The following is a 19,130-nucleotide window of genomic DNA, read 5'->3' as shown; positions in this document are numbered from 1 at the left end:
GGAGACAGAACAGAAGATGGCTAACTCCAATTCAGAGAGAGAGAATGACTTGAAATCCATCAAAGACGTAAATAGTTGTGGCTAGACTGGAGCCATCAAATAAAGCTTCGTGCAATAAGCAGCAAGAGCCAAAGATGGCAGTTCAGCAAAAGGCACAAAGCTGATAAAAGCAGTAAGTAGCAAGTGGTTTAGTTTGCTGGAAATGATAAGCCGAGCAAAAAGCTGTGATTAGGATAAAAAGAAAAAAAGGATTTATGAGGGTCTGATTGTAGATGGTTGTCAGTACTAGATTAGAAGCGTGTGCCTATGTATCAGGAAATGGATGCCCTTAAAGTTTTTCTGAGCAGCAGAGAAACACGATCAGAGGCACACTTAAGGAAGATCCTCAACGCTGTAACTAGTAATTTTGGGTAAACTACTTCCTATGTTCTGACTCGAGTTTTGCATCTGTCTCACAACCAATATTAGTCATTTTTGTTCCCATATGCAAGGGGCTCAAAAGAAAATCTGCTTATATCATTTTCCAAGCTAATCACAAAAACTAAGAAAACCCTTTCATTAAATATTTATAAGGTAAATTTAAAAAGAGGAAGAGGAAACAGTCAATATATTTTGGTTTTAGTACTGGGCAGTTTTCTCTCCTGCAAGCATACCTCCATTTAAAATTTAAAAGAAAAGATTTGTTAGCGGTATTGTTTTTTCAAATCTTTGATATTTTCTCATGAGACACATAAAAAAAGCGTTATTGGCTATATTTACATCTTATGTAAAGAAAGAAAAGAAAAACAAATAAACAAAAAGAAGAAGCCATAAAGCAGTTCCATTAATTGCACTTTGTAACATGAATTCTTTCTTCCTTCACTGGGAATAGCTTGCCGGGGCCTAATGATTTATTTAAATGGAGGGATTTTTATAGGCCTAGAATATTAGGATCCTTTATTAACTTTTATGTTCTGGGGATAAACAAGAGACAGCGCATCAAGTTTCCCAGGTAACACAAAATCTCCCCACCTAATCACATGTTCAGTGCAAAACCTCAGCATTTCTTTATGCACAGCAAATAAATTGGTTTGTCACCATACCAATTGTTTACTTTGTTAAAACGTTTTAGGGAGAACACATGTAAAAGAGAACTCATCACAGTAATTTACCAGCAGTAAAGGACAACTCACTACCCTTCTACCAGTACTCCGGGGTATGACTTATTGTCGTTGCAAAGCGTGTCTCCCCAGCCAGCTGGGCAAGAGCACTCACTCCTCCCTTCTGGGCATCTGCCTCCATTCAGACAGTCCTCACAGCTCACAGGGCAATTGTATCTGAAGGTGGGATCTAGGCTGACAGAACTATGACCCCATCTCAGCTGGCCCATACTGTCTACATCACTGAAAATGGAAATGAAACCCTTCATTTCTCAAAAAAAGAAAGAAAGAAAGAAAGAAAGAAAGAAAGAAAGAAAGAAAGAAAGAAAGAAAGAAAAGAAAAAGAAAAAATGAAAAGATCTTTGAGCATGATTCCTGAACAGTCTCAGAAAGATAATAGCAATAAAACCTTTTAAAAGAGAACTTTAAATATAGACCCTAAAGACTATTGAGAATGTTTAAGAAAGCAAAAAAGTAAAAAGAAATTATCATTGATTCCTGAACATGAAAATTATGTTTCTGGCACTTTGGTGTTATTCCTTCTAGGTTGTTTTAATACAAAATTGTTGTTTTTTCTTCCAGTAATATTTTTGAAATTTTTTACTGAGATTTAATATACATGCAGAGAAGTCCATAAAACTCAAGTTCATACTTGAGTTCACACTTTTTTCTCCACAATGTAAATAAATAACCCCTTGTAATTGGCACCCAGTTCAAGATATAGATAACTACCAGTACCACAAAAACTCGAAGGTAATTTGATGATTTCTTAATCATTAGCCTTACAAATTGAGCATTATTCTGATTTCTATCACCACAGATTATTTTTTCTTATTTTAGAACGTCATATAAATGAATTTTACAAAAAGTATGTATTCTTTGGTATCAAGCTTCTTTCCCTCAGAATGTTTGTGAAACACCCATATTGTGTGCAGTCTAGTTTGTTTGTTTTGTTTTTTTCCATTTCTTTTTTTAAATTTTTTTAAGTTAATTTATTTATTTTTGAGAAAGACAGAGACAGTGTGAGCAGGGGAGGGGCAAAGAGAGAGAGAGGGAGAGAGAGAATCCCAAATAGTCTTTACGCTGTCAGTACAGAGCCTGATGTGGGGCTCAAACTCCCGAAACCATGAGATCATGACCTGAGCTGAAACCAAGAATTAGATGCTTAACCCACTGAGCCACTCAGGTGCCCTGCTAGTTTATTTCTTAATGGCTGTGTAGGTTTCTATTGTGTAAATGTAACATAATGTGACTTTCCATTCTATTCCTTGGGGAAATTACCTTAATTTGAATAAGAATGGAGAGACTCGATTTCAGTTGTTTTCAGGACTATTCCATTTCAAATTTTGCTCCTGTTTCTAGGTGGGGTCTTTCAGACTTTCTAGTTGAAAGTCTGTCAGGTTTAGTAAGGTCTCTATTCTATCTCTTCTGACTTTGAGAAGGCAAAGTATCAGGAGTTTATGTAAGAAATATCAAAGCATTTCCAATTTTATGCAGACACATTTATTGATATTATTATTATGACTGACCATATCATAAATGTGTCTCTGCCATTTCAACCAACTCTTTCTACAGCAATCTCCAAGCTTTGATAGTATTAAAATACCACGAATAGGATGAGAACAAAAAGAGCAGTTCTGTTTTACAAAGAAAAGAAAAAAAAAAAGAGGCAGCAGACTGGCTGCAAACTGTTACTCTTGAAAGAGGGTATGCTAATTTATTTTGATCAGAAGTGATTTGATGCTTCAGTTCTGTTGCGTGGATGTATAAGAGAAACTGCTCACATTTTAAAAGATATTTTTCTTGGTCCACTTGAGCATAATGAACAATTGTTTTTTGGCATTTTAAAATGTAGAAAGAATCTAGATTTTAAGGCTATTTGAGGTAAATTTCAACTATGTAATAGTGACTTCTAGCGGAGCTGTAATAGTTACAAGAACCAGAAGGTCCCAGTACAACCCTTCTCCCCGTTATGCTAATATAAAGATAGTTTCCAGCTCCATTTCACTGTCTTGCACTTCAACATCCCCCCCCACACTCTGTGCTTCCACTCCTACACACACCTACATAACAACCGTTATTGTGCAAAAGGAAGAAAGACAAAAGATGTAGAATTTGACAGGAAGCAGTGAAGATGTAATTTGGGCCCCACGTTTCTTGCTACCATCATGTTAAAAGACTCAAAGGCATTAAATATCGACAATGAAATGACAAAGAAGAGAATTTACGTGAAATACCGAAAAACAAAGAGGTGAGTACAATTAAATTCTTTCACTCACCAATTTTATGCAGGGCAGTCAGTTCTCGAATATGCGTTTCCTGTCCTCCTCATCTTCATCTGTGTAGGCGGTAGGCAGAGCGGTAGCAACATCAGGAAGCAGTTGAGGTGGGCTCTTGAATAGAAGGCCTGGAAACCTTACAAGTTCCAATGCCTCTTCTTCCTCCGGCTTGTCAGCATCTAAAGCTAAGGCCACACAGAAAAATGCCTGGGTACAACATGCTGTTTAAAAGAAGGAAAAACTGAGCAATGGTTGATGAGAGAAATGACAGAGTTTGAATCAGACAGCCAGGGCAGGGGGTGACTGGAAGGTGAATCTCTTTGAGAAGGCCCTTTCAAAAAGTCTTTTGTAAATGCAGGTGAGAAGCAGCAAGCACGAAGTTGAAACCGCAGGGGACTGAACCGAAGGAAAAGGAAGAAGAGCTCAGTCTGTGAAGAGGGAAAGGGGAGGGCAGGTTAAGGGTCACGTGGTCTCCGTTTCTCTCCAAGAACAAGATGAGGGTGGAAATATTTAGAAGAGAAACAATAAAATTCTTCACAGCGACTTACAGATGCAAGTTTTCCCATCACTTCCAATTCTGGAGAGCCTTCCACACAGGTATAGTCGTATGTTCCCACAGAGTTCATACACAGCTGGTCACAGACTCTACTGACATTCAGACACTCATCCACACCTAGGAAAATTTAAACAATGTTGTTTTTAGGTGTTGAGAGATAAGATAGACGTTATGAACTCATGGGCATCACTGTGTTCCCCTTGTGACCTTTATTAGTCAGTAACAAGGTTTGTCCATGTAGAAAGCATAGCTCCCAAACTCTTCTCAAGTATACCGTGCCAATTACTTTTCTTCCACTCATTTCCAAGTTTACTGTAGTTCATCTACACAGACAAGTTCTTCCTGAAACCTTGATCACAAGATTTTGATGAAGAATATACAACTTAAAAGACATTCAATGGTCTCAGGCTGTGCACCACTTCTGCAGAACGTTCATCATTCTCGAATTATTCAGTATCTATGGTGAAGAATTTATTCCACATGTAATTCTGTACAAGGCTTGTGGACAATTTTAGAGATGGAAGGCCTTGATCTCATGACTTACTAGTGGTGTATGTCCACATATGAGCCCAGACTTTGGTCAATGTGTTTATGATACTAAAAGTTCATTTATAAAGCTGAGTTTCTAAGTTTTGCTTCAGATTTTGGATACCTTTCCCATTTGGATGTGTGTACCCAAGTATGTACATTCACGCCATACAATCATCTCTTGGCTCACTCTACTTAAAAGCAGATGGTACGTGAAATTCAATTTTTTTTTTTGGCCTTGTTAATTGGATGGAATGTGGTAAATGGTAATATACTCTACTGTGTTTAGAATATAGATACAGTTTTATATTCTTTGCTGTTATCTACACTGCAAGCCTAAGGAGCTTGGCTACCCATATGAAGAAACATACCTATCATCCTCAAAAGAATGTAGGGGAAGTTGTTTAAGCAAAGAAACACTATTCTCTCTAAAACGTTAAAACCTTCTCACGTAATTTTACTGTTATTAAAATAGATATCCATCCTCTAATCTTTGCTTCTATTTAAAAATTATGGATCAAAATAATGGTAATAATGATCATAAATGAAAAAAGTTTATATATTTAAGATAAGCTTTAAGAAATAAATTACACCAATGACTTACAAGAGCCATTTTTAGTAGTATAAAGAGGTGAGTTAATCCTACTCACTAAATTCGCACTTTCCTATGATATTTAAACATATATATCATAAAACTGGTTTTAACAAATAAATCGGAAGATTATAAAATGACTCATCTGAAAGCTTGCATTAGGTAGATTAATTTCGGTTATGTAAAGGAATGTGGTAAAAATCTGAACTGTGGCTCATGAACTGGCAATCCTTCTGCTTTGACTCTCTTAATTAAAATGACTTTGAGCAACCAACTTTAATTCCCATCAAGCTTGCCATGAGTGATTCTTATGGCAGTGTGCTATGGCCTCCCTGAATATCTCTCTTGCCTATGTATATTAAATTAGGTAAAAGGGATTATGGGCCAATGAATATTATACTAATAATAGCTACTTTTAGCAGAGTGATTTCTTGATGTCAATCACTGTACTAGGCACTTTACATTTATTACTTTACTTAATTTACCCACTAATCCTATTATTGTCTTCACTTTACTGATGAGGATCTGAGGCTCAGAGCAGTTAGGGTCACCCAAGTTCATACAATAGTGAATGGTAGAAGCACATACAAATCCAAGTCCCTTTAGTGTCAAAACCTTCCCTTTCCTCCCCTAACCCTCAGCCTCAGATGTTCATCCTGCACTGATTGCCACATCACATAATGATTTCATGTTCGATCTCAGGAATTTACCATCACATCCACAACCATCAGAAGTGATTCGAAAGCCTTCCTGACAACTGAATTCACAGCCTCCTAAATAGTTGAGGCAGAGTTGGGCACAGCAGGCTTCTCAACTCTCACATTCATCGAGGTCTGAAGGAGAAAAGGACATTTATGTTATTTAAGAGACCGGAATTGAACCAACCCATAGAAGTCGGTTAACTTCCAAGTTACAACTGTTTTACTGATCATTTTCTGTTTCTCAAGCTACACAGTACAAACATCAAAGAAACTATAACACAAAAAGAATGAGGCCCACATTTGGGTTTGTTTCTTAAATGCTTCTCCTATGCTTGTTAAGCATGTAAATCATGTCCAAGTGCATTGATAAGCACAGGAAAAGAGATATCTGCTATTTTCCCAGTTTAAACAGCAATCTGACTGAATAAACAGAGATCAGAGGACGACGACAACAACAACAACAACAACAACAGCCAGTCTTGAGAAGAGACAAAAAATTCCACTTCGTGAACATTTTGTAGCCACAAAGAGGAGGTAGTCTTAGCCTCCATAATGTGTTTGTTCTTCCAGAACTTCAGATGAAAGAACAATCCCAAGTAAATGGAATTCATGTGACTGGCAAGAGAAGTGGTAACTGAAATTGAGAGAGAGGGCAGAAAATCATTTTAAATATTATGTTTTTAAATGACAGAATATTTCAGGGCATTTGCTTGAACTATTTGATGATGCTTTGACTGGATGGATGAGTGGGATCTAGGGGGTTTTATCATCATTGGTGACACCATTACCTTGGCATGTCCTATCAGATAAACTGTTTTTAAAATAATTGTCTTTAAGTCTCCTTCAACACTATTATTCTAAAAGTTTACCATCTTGAATGTTGCTTCCTAAGACATAATTGCCTTGAGGAAAATAAACATGTACCAGAAGATGTCCAATCAAAAGCTTTCAGCTGCAAAATAATCTATTTGACCTGAGTTTTGAGGTGATCATTTCTAACATAATTGGCTGAGGAGTGGTGACAGACTCTTCACCCACTATTTCCTTAGGCTACACAGCTGGGAATTGGGTGGTCAGGGTTTTTGGCTATCTGCCCTTGGTTCAGTTTGACCCCCTCTGTTTGTTCAGCTGTTAAGTTGGGTGGCCTTCAGTGCTGACTTTACTGAATTTCATTGTTCCATAACTCCATGAGCAGTCACAGATATAAAAGGTCAGTGTCTCAATTAACCTTGGAAAGGGTACCAATGTAAGAAATGTAGATAAGAAAAAAGAAAGAAAGAAAGTACAATCAATCAGCCAAGGTGAAGGGTCACCATAAAATATCTAAATGAGGGTCATTTGGACACAAAACGTTCTTCCTCTTGCAAAATGTCACAAGCAGTGCTGCTCACAAAGTTCCTCGTGATATTTTTGCCTTTTTTATATTAAACCTTCTTTTGCCCTTTGGATTAAAAAGCATGAATATAGGGGACCAAAACTTTTTTTATTGCTTTTTTAAAATGTTTATTTATTTATTTTGAGAGAGAGAGGGAGAGAGCAAGCGAGCATGACTGGGGGAAGGGTGTTGGGTAGGGGGGATCCCAAGCAAGCTTGGTGGTCTCAGCACAGAGCCCAGTGTGGAACTTGATCCCACGAACCATGAGATCATGACCTAAGACAAAACCACAAGTCAGACGTTTAACCGAATGAGCCACCCAGGCACCACTCCCCTCAATACTTTTTATAAAACTCAGTTTCATTTCATCAAAAACATTATACTTTAGGTTTTTCTTTTTTTTAATTTTAAGATTTTTTTTTCTTTTTTTAAAGTCTTCTCAGATACCACCAGAGCCTCTAAACATACAGGTCTTAGGATTCCCTGTTCTCAACTAGCACAGAGCACAATTGTATCGCATAATTGGAAAATTAGTTCCTCCATCTAACTATCATTTTATGATCCATTTTGGATTTTTCTTCTATTATCATTCCTCTGGGTCTATTTCTAGCGTGTCTCATCTGTAACATCCTCAGTCTGGAACTCACCTGAATATCCTTTCTGCCTCATAAGCGTTTCTTAAAATGCCCTGTCTCTTCAACTTTTGCATCACCTGTTCCCCAAATTTCTATATATTTTTTTTCTGATCTTATTTGGTGAGATTTTTGCTTGCTTATTTTTCCCTTTTAATTTTCCTCATCTCTATTTTTTCTGACATAAGCCAATATGTCAAACGTTGCAGTGTTACAGAGAAATTCACCTGTATATAAAATTGTAGCCCTAATAATGATGATGATAATAATAATAATAATAATAATAATAATAAAAGAGTATCAACAAGGCAAATGTAGCAAGGCAAAATAATTTAACATTTCAGCTCTAATTTCAAAAAAGCATCCAAAGTAAACCATAAGGGATGCCTGGGTGGCTCAGTTGGTTGAGTATCTGACTCTCAATCTCAACTCAGGTCTTGATACTAAGGTTATGAGTTTGAGCCCCATGTTGGACTCCATTCTGGGCATGTAGCCTACTTAAAAAAACAACAGAAAAAGTAAACCATAAGAGAACTTGAGCTTTTATATTTGTTCCCCATATATGACCACTGAATAAAGCTCCAAAGGTTAGAAATAAAAAAAATATTTCCTAACAATTACCAATTGTTAAATTTAGTGAACTTACTGCCTGTCAGGCACTAATATTTTGGATAGCCACTTAACACGTCTCTAAGTTTTAGCCCTAATAAAATTTGCATGTGGGTAAGACTGAACATTTGCAGATTAGATGACTGATTTTCACATTTATTTGTATATTCAACTATATTTTGAAAAGCTAATCTTAAAATAAGCTAAAAAATTATTTAGTTTCCTTTATGCATGAATGTTCTTATAAAGCATCCATGGCTTTAATCTGTTCTCAGGCAAATAAGCAAAGTATGTGTATGTATACTCCAAACAAATCGTTGCCTTTACTCAAGTGAATATTTGGACTTAAGGAATGAGTATTATTTATTGTTGGAAGATGAAATAAACTTGAGCCATAAACAGTACAACCTCATGCTGACTGCTGAAATAATATAAATATGTACTTTTTCCACATTTTGACCCTGGCAGATGTTATTTTTTTTTTCTAGCTGTAAATAAGAGCTTCACTGAATTGTACTTTTCAAAGAATAAGGAAAGACACCAGATTGTAAGTTGCAGAGGTTTAGCAAAATTCCAGTTTCTCTTATCCAACAGTCAAAAGAGAAAGACAGGTAGAAAGGAAGGAAGGGAGGAGGGAAGGAACAAGGGAAGGGAGGGAAGGAGGGAGGAAAGAAGAAAGTTTTTTATATTTTCCAGAGATAAAAATGTTAGCAAGGTAGAAAAATATAAGCGTATTGGCAAGGGAAGTAATTGGTTTCATTAAGTTAACCACTGTAGACTGGGAAAAATGCAGAAAGCAATGTTGGATCAAGAAATATGTGTAATGACATTGTTTTGGTTAAATAATTTATGAAACCAGAATACTTCAAAATCCCTTTAAGTACACTCTGTCATGTTATAGGGCCAAAATAAAAGATCCCAAATACTTTGACCTCTGTAATTCACCTCTTCTTTTATGATACTTCAATTTGTCTCTAACCACATTGAGTAGTATGAAATGGTCAAAGATTTTTTTTCAGATTCATATTATAATTTTTAAGAAAGGTGATATAAAGTATTCCAAAAGAGAACAAGCAAATAGGGTATTACAATTCCTGAATAATGGCAAATTGCTTGAGGGGCTTAGAGGTTCTCTCAGAACCAAAGCACATAGTAATACAGTTTGATGCTCACTATTCCTAATTTTAGTAGATATTCCTTTTTCTCAGAAGCTTTGGATTAAACATTTCATATGGAACAAGGTTAAGGTGGAGTTTATTCTTATTTTCCCATATGATCAAAGTCTAATAATATGTTGGAAAAATTATTCACTAAGAATGGGCTTGAGGTGGGATTTCCAAAGAATAATATCTTTTAAAGTTTTCTTTTGGAATATAGCTACTTGCAATACCAAAGTTGCACATGCACCCAAATCATCACCAAGCTGAAAATCAATGGTTTAGTTTCTGCTTGAGGTAAAGCAGGGTGTATATGTTGTTTGAATCATAAATTACATTAAATGGTTAGATAGACCCTGCAAGATTTTCTTGACATAAAACTATTAAGTCGATATATTTTGTTAAAATGTTTTAAATCTTTAATTTCAAAATAAATACCTAAATATAATGATGTCTTCTGCCAAGAAATCTTTCTTTTACATTTATCCAGTAGCCAGAGATACTATTCAATTCACTTCTCCTTGCATACTACAGCCACAAATATGTATTAGAGATGAAAGGGCTAGATGAATCCAGGGCAAATTCTGAAGATGGCATTTACCATACATTACCTATGCATGTTTTCTCATCTGAATCAAGCTGGTGTCCATGGTTACAGGAACAATGGGGGGCCCCCCCAAGTACATGCTCTCAGTGATGGGAACAACCACCATTGTTCTCTTTACAGCTATTGACAATTTCCAATGCAATCCCTTTCCAAAACAAGCAAAAGAGTTATTAGCATAACAACAGGGAAACCTGAATATATGTTAATAATGGGTACACTCTGTTAGGAGGATGACAAACTTTATTGGAAATTTATCAACACTCTACACATATAAAACTGAGGGCTATTAGGCATTGTAAATGTCTATACCTTATCAAAAATAAACCTATAAATAATGTTAAACTGATGAAGTGATACAGAAAAGTAATGAGTCCACCAGTGGTTATTAAACACTCTTCTTAAAAGACAGTTACCTCTGGGAATTTTCAGTATTTTCAGGATATAAAAAATACGCACATTGAATCGATGATCAGAACGCAAGTAGGTTGTTTGCCAGTTGACGCATCTGTTCTCAAGCTAATGGTATGTTATTATCTGTCCTTTTTTAGAGGCTGTAAGTACATGAAAATAATGTTAAAAATAGCCTTACAAAAGTATGATCACAAAACCAATGAATGAGCTGATCATTCGTAGTAACTAGTATCGCGTTGATGTACTAATTAGTTTTGATATATATGAGCATCACTTATTACATAAACATACTATGACTTTGAAAAACAATTTGCTGATCCTGGTACATGCAACTAACTATAGGCATTTAGGGGGACACTGGCCTCAGCATATGGATACCAATTGTCCTAAGCACACAGGCATTGTAATCAATCATTTTCTAAGTGAGGAAATGAGAAATAAAGAATGCTTTGAGTCATTGTTAAAAATACAGAATCTGGGTATTCTGCTATTTTCACCACTGGCCACTATAGTTCTTCATTTGTGTTGCCTGGACCCACCTCTTCTTAATAAGAGTGTTTATATTGGTTCATTTCCTTCCATTCTTAACTACTGAAGAAGGGAGACAGGAAAGAAGAGGAAAAGGGTACTAGGGATTCAGTACCCTTGAAGGCCTGTATCAGCATTCAAACGGTCTTGATCCCTGCTGCAGCGCCTGTATGGTAATAGCTCCCGGCCCCCAGCCTCAGTCTCTGGTAGGAGCCACCCTATGTGCTCCTCTGCAGAGCACTCAGCGCTCATCCTGTCATTGGGCTCATCCCTCTTTGCCATCATCATCCTGCATCACCCAGCTCATCGCAGATGTTCAAAAATAGGTTTCAAATGATTGAGTAGACAAAAGGATTATGCTAATCAATTTGTTATTGAAAATAAGGACCCCTTTGGGTTTAGAAACAACTACTTTAGCACTGAGGGAAATTCGAAAGCTAAAGGAAAGATCAAAATAATGAAGAGGACTGATATTTTTATAACATGTTAACATATACTCTTTAAGGAGACATACTTTAAATCATGGCTCCTATTCTGGTTATTTTCTGTGGACGATGCAGTTGTAAGACTGCTGGTGGTAATTTAATTTAAATATAAATTACATTGTTGTAACCTTTATTAAAGAATACATGAAACTAAAACAAGTGCATACTTAGATCTATTATAACTGCCCACTAGAAGTAAGCTGAGATTTTGCATCCTTGATACTGGTGTTAAATAATTCTCAACCATCTTACTTTAAAAAAAAAAAAAACAACTTTAAAAAATGATCCTTGTAGTTTGTCACAGAGAGCAAATAACCATTATTTATTCAACATATTAAGTGTACACTAAATTGCTTGGTAATCTGGGGAAGTCTTATTTAACCATGCTGGATCTGGAATTTTCCAATTTATTTATTTACTTTTTTAAAGTAGGCTCCATGTTCAGCATGGAGCCCAATGTGGGGCTAGAACTCAGGACCCTAAGATCAAGACCTGAGCTGAGATTAAGAGTCAGATGATGAACTGACTGAGCCACCTAGGCACCCCAGGAATTTTCCAATTTCTAATCATGAGTCAGTGATAGTGTATTTATACCACTCCATAAAGATTTCATTTTTATGCTATACAGTGTTTTTAGAGCCTCTGAGGAGAAATTAGACAAACACAAAACATTGTTTTCCTAGGAAAAAACTAAAACAACATTTTCCTAAAATATACTTGTTCTCCGAAGGACACATAATTCATCCTTAAACATTACCGTGTTCTGAAAACACTTCCTCTACCTACCGGTTTTGAAGCCACCCAAAACACCAGTTTTCACCAAGAAAGTTTTGTGTGTCAGTTAGTAAATATTGAGGCCTAGTGAGACCTGCACAAAGAACTTAGCCAAATATTCTCATAAGGGAAAAAAATGTAAAACTACACTTCTACCAAACGTATTCAACTCTAGGGCAAATTGCCCTACCAAGTAAATTCTACTGAAAGCCTGTACCTCATAAGTCATTAGCAATAATGGCCCCCTCTTTCATGACAACTGAAAATGCACCAGTCAGACTGCAAGAGATTTTATTTCAGACATTTGTAAAGTATACTCATTTCCTAAACCTCCTAAACCTCTGGCCGCATTAAAAAGTCAAAATATTAATAAGAAAGAAAAACTCATCCACATTTCTCTCTGCTTGAAAGGACTCCTCAGGGCACTGAGAGAAAGACTCACTTCAGAAGTTGTATCGTAATTAGCAGTTAATTCTTCTCTCCTGTCCTATTAGTTTGCTCTTGAAAAGACAAATACCACCATAGCAAAACTGCCTTGACTTTAAGCAATAGAAATATACCATCAGAGCTCACGGCTACACTGGCAACCCAAGCATTAAAGAAACATAGAATTTTGTGCAGTGGAGACGAATTCTTTAAATTCTTTAGTGACCCTAAAAATGTCTCTTCATGAGACAGCTTAGGGAAGAACATAAATTTGTTTATTCTATTTATCACTATCATTCCTCCTTGATTAAATTAATAAGTAGGCACACAATGTATACAAATGCATGAGAAAGTTGAAAGGACAGTATATTTGGAGCCTAAAGACCCCAGTTCAAGTCCCAGTGCTGTCACTTACCAATTTTGTGTCATTGAGTTTTTGGCTCCAACATTGAATTGATAGTTTTCTAAGGTATGGAGAACAGGGAACAGCATATTTGGAACTGAGACTGGAAACCAGCAGTTCTGTTTTGTAATGCCTATCAGTCAAGCAAGTGGAGACAAGGAGTACACAGTTTGATATATTCACATATAGTGAACAGAAGAAGAGAAATGAAATATAAATTGGACATTTAGAGAGGGGAAAGAGATGGAAAGGAAACCAGGAAAATGTGAAAACACGAAAGAGAAGGAAAATGTTTTGAGAAGAAGGTTGGGGGCACCTGGGTGGCTGAGTTGGCTAAGAGCCCAACTTGATTTCAATTTAAAATGAAGAAAAGTGAGACATAGAAAGGTTTAACTTCTGGCACCTGGGTGACTCAGTCCATTCAACATCTGGCTGTTGATTTTGGCTTAGGTCATGATCTCATGGTTCATGAGATTGAGCCCTGTGTAAGGCTCTGCACTGACAGTGTGGAGCCTGTCTGGGATTCTCTCTCTCCCTCTCTCTCTGCCTCTCCCCTGCACACGTGTGCGTGCTCTCTCTCTCTCTCCAAAATAAATAAATAAACATTTAAAAAAAGAATAAGAACAGGGGTTAGTCAAGTGTGTTGAATGCTGCTGACAGGTCAAGTTGGATAAAACCAGAGATGCTAACAAGCAGCCTGGCAGCATGGAAGCTATGGATGACTATGAGTGGGTAGAGATGAGATGTGATTAGTCTTGGACAATGGGAGAGTGCAAGATGAGGAGAAAACATTGGCTAAGTGATAAAAAAAGTTTGATGAAGGGGATCAGACTGAAGCTATAGTGGGGCATGGGCTCATAGGAGGGTACTTTAAAGACAGGAGATACTGGACCATGTTGATAGGCTGATGAGAGTGTTCCATTAGATAACTGCAATAGCAAAGATACTGAGATAATGAGAGAGAATGGAATCTGAAGTATAGTAGAGAAAGCGGCCTTTGATAGTACTAGGACCACTTCCTTTATATTAACAGGGGTGAAGTCTTTTTCATGAGACCCTATGGGGCATTTTGGGTCAATTGCTAACTTGACTGGTAGTTTGCATTCTCTTCCCTGATGACGTAAGAAACAAGGTAAGGATAAAGGCAAAAACAGGGGTAATATAAAAATTTGAAGCACAAAGAGAAGGTGTTCGAATTCCTTTTGATGAGGATAGAAATAGACATATTCTGATGGTATAGATTGTTCCAGTCATGCTGCATAATCATTGGAGATTTATGGTCTTGAATTCAAAGTAAAACTAATTAACATGGTTGTGTTCGGAACACAACACAATTTACCTGGTAGAGAAAGAAGGGAGGAAGTCAGTGACAGAAAGGCAGAGTCTAAAGATGAAAGAAAATGCATTGTTGATATACCCTGATTACATAAGAAGAAGCAGAGGTGGATAAATCAGCCAAAGAAATAAGAAAAAAAAAAACTTCTGTCATTTAAAAGAAGAGGGAAGAAGTGGAGGAAGAGTGAGTTAGAGAAATATTGAAGCAGAGAACATGGAATTTGAGGGAATTTGTATCAGATAATTTTAAGCTTAGTAAAGCAGAAAGTGCATTATTCATCTATAGGTTGAGTAGTGGACCAATGGAGAAGACACGAAACAAAATAGACATAATAGCTATTAATAGCAGTTAATAATTCCACATATTAACATTTTAATATATTCACAATAAGAGCTCTATTAAATTGTATAATGGAGCCTAGGTGAGGAAAGGCTAAAGTTAGATGACATGGACCATCTTTTTTTGAGTAAGAAGAAGAAAAGGGGTACACAGATGAGCCAGTGAAAGAGAATGCAGTCAGAAGAAGCTGCTTAAAGCTCTTCATGCCTCTTTAAAGGCATGATGGAAGCCTGTTTCCGATTCTGTGCCTCCCTCTCTCTCTGCCCCTCCCCCATTCATGCTCTGTCTCTCTCTGTCCCAAAAAATAAATAAACGTTGAAAAAAAAAAAAATTTAAAGGCATGATGGAAAGGGGCCCCTGGGGGGGCTCAGTCAGTTAAGCGTCTGACTTCGGCTCTGGTCACGATCTCACAGTCTGTGAGTTCAAGCCCCGTGTCGGGCTCTGTGCTGACAGCTCAGAGCCTGGAGCGTGCTTCGGATTCTATGTTTCTCTCTCTCTCTCTCTCTCTCTCTCTGCTTCTCCCCCACTTGTGCTCTGTCTCTCTCTCTCTCTCTCTCTCAAAAACAAATAAAATGTAAAAAAAAAAAAAAAAAAGGCATGATGGAAATGAACAGAAATGGGAAAGGGAGAAGAGCTGATGTGAAAAATACACATTAGAGCATCCGATGTGCCAGGAACGCTATTTCAATCACGAGCTGCTCCTGTACGTCACCACCACTAGCTCCTTTTCCTGGTATTTTACATTGGAGTTATTAGTGTTCAATAAATACTGCATGGCAGAGGTGATGAAGGTGGGCAGACTCCTCACAAAGGAGAGCTGTGGGTCCAAAAGAGCCCTGGATCACAAGCCTTGAGACAGCCCTTACTGTGTACACTGTGGTCATTATGCCAACCGTTTTCTGTGGAGTCTGGGCCCCTGTTTCCTCAAACCACAATGAGGGTGTTGGACTTCTAAGATCCCACTCTTACCACACCCCAGGGGAAAACATTTCCAGAAGCTTCTGCTTTGGCAAGTTATGCAGTACAGTTCTTTTGTTTATTACTCTTGTTTAATATTTGTAAAATGCAACACATTTCCTGGGCTTCTATTGCTGCCACTTACCGTAACACTGTTTTCCATCAGCTCCCAGCTCGAAGCCGGGGTGTCAGGCACACGTGAAAGGTCCCATTGTGTTCATGCAGTGACGGCTGCAGTGAGCCAGCCCTTCAGCACACTCATTTATATCTGCAGAAAGAGATACACAGCAGCTATGTTTTCAGGGCCCAAATCGACATTTATTTGTAAACTATAAACATGAGCTAAAGCGTCTCCTTCCTCTCAACCCCAGACATCAAGCATACAGTAAAATACCACACAGGCACCACATTTGCAAATAAACCAACTGCTAATTGTATTTTCTCAAGTGCTGGTCTAATGCTCTCAAATACTTCTATCAGAATCTACTAATATTTATTAATTGGGAGAACGAGGAAAGGAAATAACTAAAAATTATACCTTATCTGTTCTGTTCCCTAATAATATAGGGAGAAGTCATTCTAATTTTCCTTTAGGAATATATATCACATTCTTAACCAAAAATGGTATCTCCCTCATTTAAGGTAGACAGGACATGTGGACCAGGCAGATTTGGGGCCTTCATGTGTAGCAATCCATGGTCTATGCTCTACCTGATTGCCACAGGGCAGTGCCATTTAAACAAGGATGCTCCCTCCTTGTCCTGACACTGAGAGCCTGTTCCATTCAGTGTAACTTCATTCTGTGGTCCAGATAGTCCCTGTTCTTTCCCTTCAAGTCGATAGGTCTCAACATCATTTTCCCAAGGAGTACTTATTCTTGTACTGTCCTGCGTGTCATCTGCAAGGGCATTCATGAGAGATACTCATTCGTCTGAGATATTTGTAAAATTCTAAGTGGACAGTAATTTGGGGGATAGACTTTCTGGGAATAATGAATGAGACACTAAAATAAAATTTTGAAAGAGATTGTATCTAGATACATACAGATAGCTGTATATATCTATACACGTATGTATTTGTCGAGTTTCCACAAATATTTAATAAGGCCCTAGTCCGTGCCGGGTGCTAAGTTAGGTAAATGCTGTGTAAACAGAAGACCAAGGCAGAAATGGTCTCTGTCAGAAAAGTATATTAGCACCATCAACACAAAATTGTATCTTAGTTTTGGCTTAAAGAAGAAAAAAAATAACTATGCAGTAACTTTTAGACCTAATTCTTTTTCAGTTTCTTAATGTGTTTATCCATCCCATAAGTCAGGAAATATTTTGGTATTTTCATAATTAATCCAAATAAACTGTTTCTCATTTCATGAAAATGTCATGATAAAAATGAAGGATTCTGTGATTTCTCTGAAGTTATTAAAACAAAGACTGTCCCACAGGAATGATTTCATTTATTAGTTCTGGTTATGGAATAATTTGTCACTTTCATCTTTGAATTGAAGCATGTCTGTTTTGCTATTTCTAGGAAACAGAAATATGTAACCTTGTATTTATAGTTTCTTTCTTTTTGGTTTTAATTATTTCTAACTTCTGAGAACACTCATTTGCACATACTTGTGTTTCAAAGGTTATCCCCCACTATCTGTAGCCAGTAATGAAAAGCACCCTGTGTAGTTATGGAAGGTTTTGAATATTAATTCTGGAATTCACTTCATAATGAGAAACAGAAAACAAAAGCATTAATTCTGAAACTACACCAGACCGTTTCTTTTGTAACTAAAATTTCACTGAGTTGTTATAATTTCACAAAAATACCTTTCAGAATGATCAAATGCGATTATAGGTGTTCTTTTTAAAGCATAAATGAAAACACCTTTCTCCCAGCAGTTCTGACTATTCAAAACTGAATTACAACAAGATTTCAAACAATTACACAATTAAGCCATCAGCTTCAACCTTCTACCTCCACGGACCTTTGTGTCTTCAGACAGCTGGTACCCCGGGGCAAACAGAGACACCTGGCCACACCATTCTCATCTGACAGATGTGAGGACATCCATTCCCACCCACGCAGTGGTCCATCTCTGAAAGCAATTGAGCAGTGGTAGTTTATAATTCATTAACTTCATAAAGATATACAAGGTGGATGGGTGGAGAGAGGTAAAGAGGGAACTGGGCCCATGGGGTTTCTCATCTAAAGATGGTAAGGACTCACTCTGGAGAGTCTTTTCCCACTTCCAGAAAGAACTAATCCCATAAAAAGTTTCCCATTTTGTGATCTGAACTCTGAAATCTCAACAGATTTAAATATGGACTCGAGCCAGAGAAGAATTACCTTAATTTCACTCTTTCCAGAATATGCCTTCTGCCCTCTGGTACCAAAAGTTCAACAGAGTCAGCATAAACACTATCATATACTCTTTCATTTTCTCCTTCTCTCCCAACCATTTTACTCCTTTGGGCATCAGAATCATCTTTTATCTCCTCTGGGTCACCTTTGCCTTTGGATAAACAACCATGGTGTGAGAAGAAGGGAGGCTGAAGCAACAGAGGAGAGTCTTAGCCATAGCTCCCATAGCTGGGGGAGATGGAATATAGTTCAGATCCCACTGTAATTAAGTCATGTGGCCTCCTTCTCACCCTTGCTTGCTCCTGTCTTAGTCAGTCTTAGTCAAATTCTCTGGAAGTCTGGAATATTGTGAAGTCATATATCCTATCAGGAGTACCTCAATATAGAGCTTATTTGTTGATTTTGACAAGCTGCTGGGGTAGAACTGCAGAATTTCTGCTCCTGTCCTCATACTTTTTTCCCCTATAATACACAGAGTATATAAATCAAAACAATATATAGAGCCACTCTGTCCCCACATTGGCCTAGTTTTAACCCAACCACTACCACACGTAAATGCTTTCATTAGTTTTTTGGTTTTTTTTGTGTGTGAATCATTTCAGACTTTGTTTTCAAAAATGTAATACATATACGCACAGCCATATATATATATATATATATATATATATATATATATATATATTTACCTTTCACAGTTATAGTACATAGTATTATACTTTTTGCTTTTATGATATAGAGAAATTAAGTTGAAATTGTAGATTAATTCGGGGGAGTATTGTCATTTCAACAATATTAAAGCATCTGATCCATGAACATGAGATGTCTTTCCATTTATTTTAGGTATTTAATTTGTTTCAAAATGTTTTATAGTTGTTAATATATAAGTTTTGTACTTTTTTGTTAAATTTATTCTTAAATATTTTACCCCTTTTGATGCTGTTGCA

General features: G+C 37.0%; 1 pseudogene across 1 annotated transcript in view; it reads right to left on the bottom strand.

Annotated features, from left to right (window-relative positions):
• LOC112849957 (uncharacterized) overlaps positions 1-19,130 on the bottom strand; it is a 339,733-nt pseudogene that overhangs the window by 8,502 nt on the left and 312,101 nt on the right. Inside the window, exons 5-8 of the transcript XR_015240104.1 lie at positions 10,180-10,320; positions 5,805-5,927; positions 3,454-3,603; positions 327-339 (exon numbers count right to left, since the gene is read on the bottom strand). The product of XR_015240104.1 is annotated as an uncharacterized LOC112849957 (transcript). The remainder of the gene's footprint in view (positions 1-326; positions 340-3,453; positions 3,604-5,804; positions 5,928-10,179; positions 10,321-19,130) is intronic.

The sequence above is a fragment of the Puma concolor genome, chromosome C2 (assembly GCF_028749965.1).
Source record: "Puma concolor isolate L17-30 chromosome C2, mPumCon1.1.hap2, whole genome shotgun sequence".
Lineage (NCBI taxonomy): Eukaryota > Metazoa > Chordata > Mammalia > Carnivora > Felidae > Puma > Puma concolor.
This window is presented reverse-complemented; position numbering and strand designations above follow the sequence as displayed.